Below are 12,403 nucleotides of genomic sequence, written 5' to 3'. Positions count from 1 at the left end.
CTCCTCTCGCTCACTTCCTTCTGCTCTACAGAATATTACACACTGACTTCCCAGCCTGTGACGCCCTGGGCACTTATCACTGGCATCTCCGCAGACTACTGCCCAGTGACCATCAAGAACAGCTCCTGACACCAGAGAACAATAGCTCGGAATATCAGGGAACAGCTCTGGACACCAGAGAACAACAGCTCCCAATACCAGGGAACAGCTCTGACCACCAGGGAACAGCTGCCAATCCCTAAGAACAGCTCCCAATACCAGGGAACATCTCTGACCACCAGCAGGCCAATCCCTCAGAAGGACAGGTCCCAATACCAAGGAACGTCTCTGACCACCAGCAGGCCAATCCCTCAGAAAGTCAGCTCCCAATACCAAGGAACGTCTCTGACCACCAAGAGTCAGCTGCTGACACCAGAGGACAACACCTGACACCAGAGGACAACACCTGACACCAGAGAATAGCTCCTGCCTACAACAAAGGACATCACCAGACACCAGAGAGGCACTTCTGCCCCATCCGCTAAGTAGCTCATACCCTTAAAGACCGCCTCTTGCCCCTTGAATCCATCTCCAATCTCTAGATCCACCTCTGACATCCCTGAGACCACATTCTTCTCCAATAGGCTAAGAGTGAAATCCAAAAGTTTCTTCCTTGGCATCCAAGAACATTTTCTCTCTCCTAAAACCAAGTCCTTCCACCCAAGTCCATCACTTCCAAGTAGAGGCCATCTCCGAGAGCCAAAACATCTTCTGCCAGCCAAAACCAACCAGTGCCACCAGAAGGCTCCTTTAGTCAACTGACCCAAGGACCAGAGCCTGAGTACTGAGGATCTACCTCCCTCCTGAGAGCTACACAAACCCTCCGGCCCTTATTGAAAAGGCGTCTTAAGTAACTCAGAAGACATCTGTCCTGTCCAGAGATATGAGAGGTAAGTGCGTCCTCTAGCTCTGCAGATATTCACCAATATGAGTCAACCCAAGGCTGACCGACAACCTTTCGAGATCAGCATTCACCTATTGGGTGATAAATGTAGTGGAGCCTCTGCTGCTTATTATAAACTACAATCTTGATAGTCAAAGGTTGGAGTCACCAAAAAGATGAAACTTAGATTAGAAGGTCCCAAACCTACTCTACATTCATCAAAAGAACTTGCCCTGAAATCTCGCAATCTAATCCTAGCTCCTCTGTGGGACTATGCTAATAATTAAAAAGGTAGATGTGCAATAGTGTGAACACCGGCATATAGCACCACTGAGCAGAATGAGGTTTGGTGTTGTAAAGTAGCACTGTGACCCATCACATGCGCCCATATGGGCAACCAGGGGTCACGGGGCTTGTTGGGAACCTGTGTTTGAAAAGTAGAGTACGGACTAGTCCAGGTTGCCCAGCAGGCCCTTATGTGAGGGGAAAGGAACTATTGGAGATGGTGTAGTGGCCGGCTAAGATGTGACACGAATCTGGACCACCGAGGAGATGGTGGGAACGGTACGGTTATTAGGATCGAGGTTAGAAAAGATGCGTCAGAGTGGTGGGAATTGTAAAGTGTTCCAGAATATGTTGGTGCCATAGAAATAAAATGATGAAGTATGGAAACTATCTGCTATAAAGAAGTCAGACATCATCTCTAAAATATGGGAGAGGCAGAAGGACAAACTGCAAAAAACGAGGGGTTTCCAGTGTGAGAACTTAGAGTAGAGCAATGGTGAGAGTTGGCGGACACAATTCACACGTATAGAATGGAGAAGCAGCGCGGCCCGCCCTGAGATCTCATGTACCGGATCCACGGCAGACAGGAAGTTACTCAAGAAGAAAGCCCCATTCTTCAGAGAGAGCGCGGCCCTGGGGTCTCCACACTAAGGCCCGTCAACGTCCCAAATTCAACCGAAAAACATAAGAATATCAAAAAAACACAGAACTCACAAGGAAAGTCTCTATATAAAATACACTAAAATACAATGTATACTGCCATCTATATAGAAAATACACCGTATCCGTCATCTATGTATAAAATACACTATATCCATCATCTATATCTATTATACCGTATCCACCATCTATATCTATTACACCGTATCCATCATCTATATCTATTACACCGTATCCGTCATCTATATCTATTACACCGTATCCGTCATCTATATCTATTACACCGTATCCACCATCTATATCTATTACACCGTATCCACCATCTATATCTATTACACCGTATCCGTCATCTATATCTATTACACCGTATCCACCATCTATATCTATTACACCGTATCCGTCATCTATATCTATTACACCGTATCCACCATCTATATCTATTACACCGTATCCGTCATCTATATCTATTACACCGTATCCACCATCTATATCTATTACACCGTATCCACCATCTATATCTATTACACCGTATCCACCATCTATATCTATTACACCGTATCCGTCATCTATATCTATTACACCGTATCCGTCATCTATATCTTTTACACCGTATCCACCATCTATATCTATTACACCGTATCCGTCATCTATATCTATTACACCGTATCCACCATCTATATCTATTACACCGTATCCACCATCTATATCTATTACACCGTATCCGTCATCTATATCTATTACACCGTATCCGTCATCTATATCTATTACACCGTATCCACCATCTATATCTATTACACCGTATCCGTCATCTATATCTTTTACACCGTATCCACCATCTATATCTATTACACCGTATCCACCATCTATATCTATTACACCGTATCCACCATCTATATCTATTACACCGTATCCACCATCTATATCTATTACACCGTATCCACCATCTATATCTATTACACCGTATCCACCATCTATATCTATTACACCGTATCCGTCATCTATATCTATTACACCGTATCCACCATCTATATCTATTACACCGTATCCACCATCTATATCTATTACACCGTATCCACCATCTATATCTATTACACCGTATCCACCATCTATATCTATTACACCGTATCCACCATCTATATCTATTACACCGTATCCACCATCTATATCTATTACACCGTATCCGTCATCTATATCTATTACACCGTATCCACCATCTATATCTATTACACCGTATCCACCATCTATATCTATTACACCGTATCCGTCATCTATATCTATTACACCGTATCCACCATCTATATCTATTACACCGTATCCGTCATCTATATCTATTACACCGTATCCGTCATCTATATCTATTACACCGTATCCACCATCTATATCTATTACACCGTATCCACCATCTATATCTATTACACCGTATCCACCATCTATATCTATTACACCGTATCCGTCATCTATATCTATTACACCGTATCCACCATCTATATCTATTACACCGTATCCACCATCTATATCTATTACACCGTATCCACCATCTATATCTATTACACCGTATCCACCATCTATATCTATTACACCGTATCCGTCATCTATATCTATTACACCGTATCCACCATCTATATCTATTACACCGTATCCGTCATCTATATCTATTACACCGTATCCACCATCTATATCTATTACACCGTATCCACCATCTATATCTATTACACCGTATCCACCATCTATATCTATTACACCGTATCCACCATCTATATCTATTACACCGTATCCGTCATCTATATCTATTACACCGTATCCACCATCTATATCTATTACACCGTATCCGTCATCTATATCTATTACACCGTATCCACCATCTATATCTATTACACCGTATCCACCATCTATATCTATTACACCGTATCCGTCATCTATATCTATTACACCGTATCCGTCATCTATATCTATTACACCGTATCCACCATCTATATCTATTACACCGTATCCGTCATCTATATCTATTACACCGTATCCGTCATCTATATCTATTACACCGTATCCACCATCTATATCTATTACACCGTATCCGTCATCTATATCTATTACACCGTATCCGTCATCTATATCTATTACACCGTATCCACCATCTATATCTATTACACCGTATCCGTCATCTATATCTATTACACCGTATCCGTCATCTATATCTATTACACCGTGTCCACCATCTATATCTATTACACCGTATCCACCATCTATATCTATTACACCGTATCCGTCATCTATATCTATTACACCGTATCCGTCATCTATATCTATTACACCGTGTCCACCATCTATATCTATTACACCGTGTCCACCATCTATATCTATTACACCGTATCCGTCATCTATATCTATTACACCGTATCCACCATCTATATCTATTACACCGTATCCACCATCTATATCTATTACACCGTGTCCACCATCTATATCTATTACACCATATCCATACTGCTCCTATGTACAAGAATATAACTACTATAATACTGCTCCCTATGTACAAGAATATAACTACTATAATACTGCCCCTATGTACAAGAATATAACTACTATAATACTGCTCCTATGTATAAGAATATAACTACTATAATACTGCCCTCTATGTACAAGAATATAACTACGATAACACTGCTCCTATGTACAAGAATATAACTACTATAATACTGCCCCTATGTACAAGAATATAACTAATATAATACTGCTCCTATGTACAAGAATATAACTACTATAATACTGCCCCTATGTACAAGAATATAACTAATATAATACTGCTCCTATGTACAAGAATATAACTAATATAATACTGCTCCTATGTACAAGAATATAACTACTATAATACTGCCCCTATGTACAAGAATATAAGTACTATAATACTGCCCCTATGTACAAGAATATAACTACTATAATACTGCTCCTATGTACAAGAATATAACTAATATAATACTGCCCCTATATACAAGAATATAACTACTATAATACTGCCCCTATGTACAAGAATATAACTACTATAATACTGCTCCCTATGTACAAGAATATAACTACTATAATACTGCCCCCTATGTACAAGAATATAACTACTATAATACTGCCCCTATGTACAAGAATATAACTACTATAATACTGCTCCTATGTACAGGAATATAACTATTATAATACTGCTCCTATGTACAGGAATATAACTACTATAATACTGCTCCTATGTACAAGAATATAACTACTATAATACTGCTCCTATGTACAAGAATATAACTACTATAATACTGCCCCTATGTACAAGAATATAACTACTATAATACTGCCCCTATGTACAAGAATATAACTACTATAATAGTTATCCTATGTACAAGAATATGACTACTATAATACTGCCCCCTATGTACAAGAATATAACTACTATAATACTGCTCCTATGTACAAGAATATAACTACTATAATACTGCTCCTATGTACAAGAATATAACTACTATAATACTGCTCCTATGTACAAGAATATAACTACTATAATACTGCCCCTATGTACAAGAATATAAGTACTATAATACTGCTCCTATGTACAAGAATATAACTACTATAATACTGCTCCTATGTACAAGAATATAACTACTATAATACTGCTCCTATGTACAAGAATATAACTACTATAATACTGCTCCTATGTACAAGAATATAACTACTATAATACTGCTCCTATGTACAAGAATATAACTACTATAATACTGCTCCTATGTACAAGAATATAACTACTATAATACTGCTCCTATGTACAAGAATATAACTACTATAATACTGCTCCTATGTACAAGAATATAACTACTATAATACTGCCCCTATGTACAAGAATATAAGTACTATAATACTGCTCCTATGTACAAGAATATAACTACTATAATACTGCTCCTATGTACAAGAATATAACTACTATAATACTGCTCCTATGTACAAGAATATAACTACTATAATACTGCTCCTATGTACAAGAATATAACTACTATAATACTGCTCCTATGTACAAGAATATAACTACTATAATACTGCTCCTATGTACAAGAATATAACTACTATAATACTGCTCCTATGTACAAGAATATAACTACTATAATACTGCTCCTATGTACAAGAATATAACTACTATATTACTGCTCCTATGTACAAGAATATAACTACTATAATACTGCCCCTATGTACAAGAATATAACTACTATAATACTGCCCCTATGTACAAGAATATAACTACTATAATACTGCTCCTATGTACAGGAATATAACTACTATAATACTGCCCCTATGTACAAGAATATAACTACTATAATACTGCTCCTATGTACAAGAATATAACTACTATAATACTGCTCCTATATACAAGAATATAACTACTATAATACTGCTCCTATGTACAAGAATATAACTACTATAATACTGCTCCTATGTACAAGAATATAAGTACTATAATACTGCCCCTATGTACAAGAATATAACTACTATAATACTGCTCCTATGTACAAGAATATAACTACTATAATACTGCCCCCTATGTACAAGAATATAACTACTATAATACTGCCCCCTATGTACAAGAATATAACTACTATAATACTGCTCCTATGTACAAGAATATAACTACTATAATACTGCTCCCTATGTACAAGAATAGGAGCACCACGGCTCCAGGCATTACTGGGGGGAACCTGTGGGGTCACATTAGGGTGAGGGTCTGCAGCAGGACCTTGTGTGCTCGAAATTAATGGGGGGAAATCACAGACATCATCATGCACATTGTTATCATCGTCATTATCAGACTGCGCAGCGTCCACCAATGATACTGTGCTCCCCCAAGCTCCGGACCCTCAGATACAGCGCGGTTATCCCCAGCATCAGAGCCCTGCTGGGCATTATCAGTAACTACCGGCATATGTCCACTGCCCAACTGTTGTGCTTGGCATTGTGAGACTTGTAGTCCCTCTGCTGAAATGTGCACTGAATCTGCAGCAGGCTGCTGCGCTGGACATCCTGAGACTTGTGGTACCTCTGCTGGAATCTGCTCTACACGTTGCTGCTTGCGATCTGCCGCAGGCTGCTGGTGCAGTATTGGACCCTTCTGGAAGCAGAAGCAGCACCGGCCGCACCGGCTTCTGGGGTCCACCTGGGACAATGTGTGACCTGGAACCTGCAGAGTTCTGCTTGTGTGACACAAACAGGTCCTGGTTCCTATAAGTCTCCGCCAGGGGCCCCATCCTCTCTAGGACGCAGTCTATGTCCCCCACCACTTTTCCCAGCCATCCACCCAGTGAGTTCAGACTCTGGTCACACACGGTGTGATCCCCGCTGTTAGACAGCGTCTATCTGCTTCTGCAGCCGGTGTAAGTCACCGAGCGTCTGGACCAGTCCTGGGATCTCCTCCGCGAGCTGCAGCTCAGGTGCACATGGCGTCTCCTCCAGGGATCCAGCTATCAGCAATGTCTCCGGCTTCACGGGACCAGATGTCTCCTTGATTTTCACCACCGCTGGTTTCGTGGCTCCACAGCACTTTTACTGCTGCCACCTGACTGCGACCTTGTGCGTCCAGAGCTCGCCATGCCGGTCACCACGTTTCTCCTGGAGTATCTGTCTCTCCAGTGATGTCCTCCTCGGCCTGCATCTCCTGAGCTGCACACCTGAGGCCGGTGATGGCGTCTCCTGAGCTGCACACCTGAGGCCGGTGATGGCGTCTCCTGAGCTGCACACCTGAGGCCGGTGATGGCGTCTCCTGAGCTGCACACCTGAGGCCGGTGATGGCGTCTCCTGAGCTGCACACCTGAGGCCGGTGATGGCGTCTCCTGAGCTGCACACCTGAGGCCGGTGATGGCGTCTCCTGAGCTGCACACCTGAGGCCGGTCATGGCGTCTCCTGAGCTGCACACCTGAGGCCGGTCATGGCGTCTCCTGAGCTGCACACCTGAGGCCGGTCATGGCGTCTCCTGAGCTGCACACCTGAGGCCGGTCATGGCGTCTCCTGAGCTGCACACCTGAGGCCGGTGATGGCGTCTCCTGAGCTGCACACCTGAGGACGGTCATGGCGTCTCCTGAGCTGCACACCTGAGGCCGGTGATGGCATCTCCTGAGCTGCACACCTGAGGCCGGTGATGGCGTCTCCTGAGCTGCACACCTGAGGCCGGTGATGGCGTCTCCTGAGCAGCACACCTGAGGCCGGTGATGGCGTCTCCTGAGCTGCACACCTGAGGCCGGTGATGGCGTCTCCTGAGCTGCACAGCTGAGGACGGTGATGGCGTCTCCTGAGCTGCACACCTGAGGCCGGTCATGGCGTCTCCTGAGCTGCACACCTGAGGCCGGTGATGGCATCTCCTGAGCTGCACAGCTGAGGACGGTGATGGCGTCTCCTGAGCTGCACACCTGAGGCCGGTGATGGCGTCTCCTGAGCTGCACACCTGAGGCCGGTGATGGCGTCTCCTGAGCTGCACACCTGAGGACGGTGATGGCGTCTCCTGAGCTGCACACCTGAGGCCGGTGATGGCACCATTGAAGCTCTAAAAAACTATAGGGAGAAAAATACTTTATCTAAAAAACTAATTAAAGCTGCCAAAAAGGAAACAGAGAAGCACATTGCTAAGGAGAGTAAAACTAATCCCAAACTGTTCTTCAACTATATCAATAGTAAAAGAATAAAAACTGAAAATGTAGGCCCCTTAAAAAATAGTGAGGAAAGAATGGTTGTAGATGACGAGGAAAAAGCTAACATATTAAACACCTTCTTCTCCACGGTATTCACGGTGGAAAATGAAATGCTAGGTGAAGTCCCAAGAAACAATGAAAACCCTATATTAAGGGTCACCAATCTAACCCAAGAAGAGGTGCGAAACCGGCTAAATAAGATTAAAATAGATAAATCTCCGGGTCCGGATGGCATACACCCACGAGTACTAAGAGAACTAAGTAATGTAATAGATAAACCATTATTTCTTATTTTTAGTGACTCTATAGCGACAGGGTCTGTTCCGCAGGACTGGCGCATAGCAAATGTGGTGCCAATATTCAAAAAGGGCTCTAAAAGTGAACCTGGAAATTATAGGCCAGTAAGTCTAACCTCTATTGTTGGTAAAATATTTGAAGGGTTTCTGAGGGATGTTATTCTGGATTATCTCAATGAGAATAACTGTGTAACTCCATATCAGCATGGGTTTATGAGAAATCGCTCCTGTCAAACCAATCTAATCAGTTTTTATGAAGAGGTAAGCTATTGGCTGGACCACGGTGAGTCATTGGACGTGGTATATCTCGATTTTTCCAAAGCGTTTGATACCGTGCCGCACAAGAGGTTGGTACACAAAATGAGAATGCTTGGTCTGGGGGAAAATGTGTGTAAATGGGTTAGTAACTGGCTTAGTGATAGAAAGCAGAGGGTGGTTATAAATGGTATAGTCTCTAACTGGGTCGCTGTGACCAGTGGGGTACCGCAGGGGTCAGTATTGGGACCTGTTCTCTTCAACATATTCATTAATGATCTGGTAGAAGGTTTACACAGTAAAATATCGATATTTGCAGATGATACAAAACTATGTAAAGCAGTTAATGCAAGAGAAGATAGTATTCTGCTACAGATGGATCTGGATAAGTTGGAAACTTGGGCTGAAAGGTGGCAGATGAGGTTTAACAATGATAAATGTAAGGTTATACACATGGGAAGAGGGAATCAATATCACCATTACACACTGAACGGGAAACCACTGGGTAAATCTGACAGGGAGAAGGACTTGGGGATCCTAGTTAATGATAAACTTACCTGGAGCAGCCAGTGCCAGGCAGCAGCTGCCAAGGCAAACAGGATCATGGGGTGCATTAAAAGAGGTCTGGATACACATGATGAGAGCATTATACTGCCTCTGTACAAATCCCTAGTTAGACCGCACATGGAGTACTGTGTCCAGTTTTGGGCACCGGTGCTCAGGAAGGATATAATGGAACTAGAGAGAGTACAAAGGAGGGCAACAAAATTAATAAAGGGGATGGGAGAACTACAATACCCAGATAGATTAGCGAAATTAGGATTATTTAGTCTAGAAAAAAGACGACTGAGGGGCGATCTAATAACCATGTATAAGTATATAAGGGGACAATACAAATATCTCGCTGAGGATCTGTTTATACCAAGGAAGGTGACGGGCACAAGGGGGCATTCTTTGCGTCTGGAGGAGAGAAGGTTTTTCCACCAACATAGAAGAGGATTCTTTACTGTTAGGGCAGTGAGAGTCTGGAATTGCTTGCCTGAGGAGGTGGTGATGGCGAACTCAGTCGGGGGGTTCAAGAGAGGCCTGGATGTCTTCCTGGAGCAGAACAATATTGTATCATACAATTATTAGGTTCTGTAAAAGGACGTAGATCTGGGGATTTATTATGATGGAATATAGGCTGAACTGGATGGACAAATGTCTTTTTTCGGCCTTACTAACTATGTTACTATGTTACTATGTCTCCTGAGCTGCACACCTGAGGCCGGTGATGGCGTCTCCTGAGCTGCACACCTGAGGCCGGTGATGGCGTCTCCTGAGCTGCACACCTGAGGCCGGTGATGGCGTCTCCTGAGCTGCACACCTGAGGTCGGTGATGGCTTCTCCTGAGCAGCACACCTGAGGACGGTGATGGCGTCTCCTGAGCTGCACACCTGAGGCCGGTGATGGCGTCTCCTGAGCTGCACACCTGAGGCCGGTGATGGCGTCTCCTGAGCTGCACACCTGAGGCCGGTGATGGCGCCTCCTGAGCTGCACACCTGAGGCCGGTGATGGCGTCTCCTGAGCTGCACACCTGAGGCCGGTGATGGCGTCTCCTGAGCTGCACACCTGAGGCCGGTGATGGCGTCTCCTGAGCTGCACACCTGAGGCCGGTGATGGCGCCTCCTGAGCTGCACACCTGAGGCCGGTGATGGCGCCTCCTGAGCTGCACACCTGAGGCCGGTGATGGCGCCTCCTGAGCTGCACACCTGAGGCCGGTGATGGCGCCTCCTGAGCTGCACACCTGAGGCCGGTGATGGCGCCTCCTGAGCTGCACACCTGAGGCCGGTGATGGCGCCTCCTGAGCTGCACACCTGAGGCCGGTGATGGCGCCTCCTGAGCTGCACACCTGAGGCCGGTGATGGCGCCTCCTGAGCTGCACACCTGAGGCCGGTGATGGCGCCTCCTGAGCTGCACACCTGAGGCCGGTGATGGCGTCTCCTGAGCTGCACACCTGAGGCCGGTGATGGCGTCTCCTGAGCTGCACACCTGAGGCCGGTGATGGCGTCTCCTGAGCTGCACACCTGAGGCCGGTGATGGCGTCTCCTGAGCTGCACACCTGAGGCCGGTGATGGCGTCTCCTGAGCTGCACACCTGAGGCCGGTGATGGCGTCTCCTGAGCTGCACACCTGAGGCCGGTGATGGCGTCTCCTGAGCTGCACACCTGAGGCCGGTGATGGCGTCTCCTGAGCTGCACACCTGAGGCCGGTGATGGCGTCTCCTGAGCTGCACACCTGAGGCCGGTGATGGCGTCTCCTGAGCTGCACACCTGAGGCCGGTGATGGCGTCTCCTGAGCTGCAGGCGGCTTTCCTCCATTTAGCTTCTCACCGGTAGATTCCTTCTGGAATTCTCCTAATCGCACTTCACTCTGCCTTGGCCGGACGACTGCTTAACTGGAACTTTCTTGCCTACAACCATGGCTTTTCCTTGTTCCTTCACATTACTCACTTTCTTGCTGCGGTTATTACTTTCATTATGAGCTTTCCTTCCCTCAGAAATCACTTTGGGATCATTATCCTCATTAGAAACAGCTTGGGCGTTTCTTCCAAGTGTAGGCCTGGAAGCCTGGGCCTTGCTTGAAAAGTTTCCCTGCCCAGGGTGGCCCCTCCGTGGGCTTGCTCCAGACATCAGGAGATCCACAAAACACAACCTCACATCTAGGAGCAGTATTATAGTAGTTATATTCTTGTACATAGGGGCAGTATTATAGTAGTTATATTCTTGTACATAGGAGCAGTATTACAGTAGTTATATTCTTGTACATAGGAGCAGTATTATAGTAGTTATATTCTTGTACATAGAGGCAGTATTATAGTAGTTATATTCTTGTACATAGGGGCAGTATTATAGTAGTTATATTCTTGTACATAGGAGCAGTATTATAGTAGTTATATTCTTGTACATAGAGGCAGTATTATAGTAGTTATATTCTTGTACATAGAGGCAGTATTATAGTAGTTATATTCTTGTACATAGGAGCAGTATTATAGTAGTTATATTCTTGTACATAGGGGCAGTATTATAGTAGTTATATTCTTGTACATAGAGGCAGTATTATAGTAGTTATATTCTTGTACATAGGGGCAGTATTATAGTAGTTATATTCTTGTACATAGGAGCAGTATTATAGTAGTTATATTCTTGTACATAGAGGCAGTATTATAGTAGTTATATTCTTGTACATAGAGGCAGTATTATAGTAGTTATATTCTTGTACATAGGAGCAGTATTATAGTAGTTATATTCT

General features: G+C 44.1%; 1 protein-coding gene across 1 annotated transcript in view; it reads left to right on the top strand.

Moving 5' to 3' along the window:
* Positions 1 to 792: 792 nt before the first annotated feature.
* Positions 793 to 12,403, top strand: part of RHOG (ras homolog family member G) — a 47,029-nt gene continuing 35,418 nt past the window's right edge. Inside the window, exon 1 of the mRNA XM_069759584.1 lies at positions 793 to 929. The gene's annotated coding sequence lies outside the window, so the exon portion shown is untranslated. The remainder of the gene's footprint in view (positions 930 to 12,403) is intronic.

Source organism: Ranitomeya imitator, chromosome 3 (genome assembly GCF_032444005.1).
Source record: "Ranitomeya imitator isolate aRanImi1 chromosome 3, aRanImi1.pri, whole genome shotgun sequence".
NCBI classification, from domain to species: Eukaryota; Metazoa; Chordata; class Amphibia; order Anura; family Dendrobatidae; genus Ranitomeya; species Ranitomeya imitator.
The sequence above is the reverse complement of the archived record's forward strand: the minus strand, read 5'-3'. Positions and strand labels throughout refer to the sequence as shown.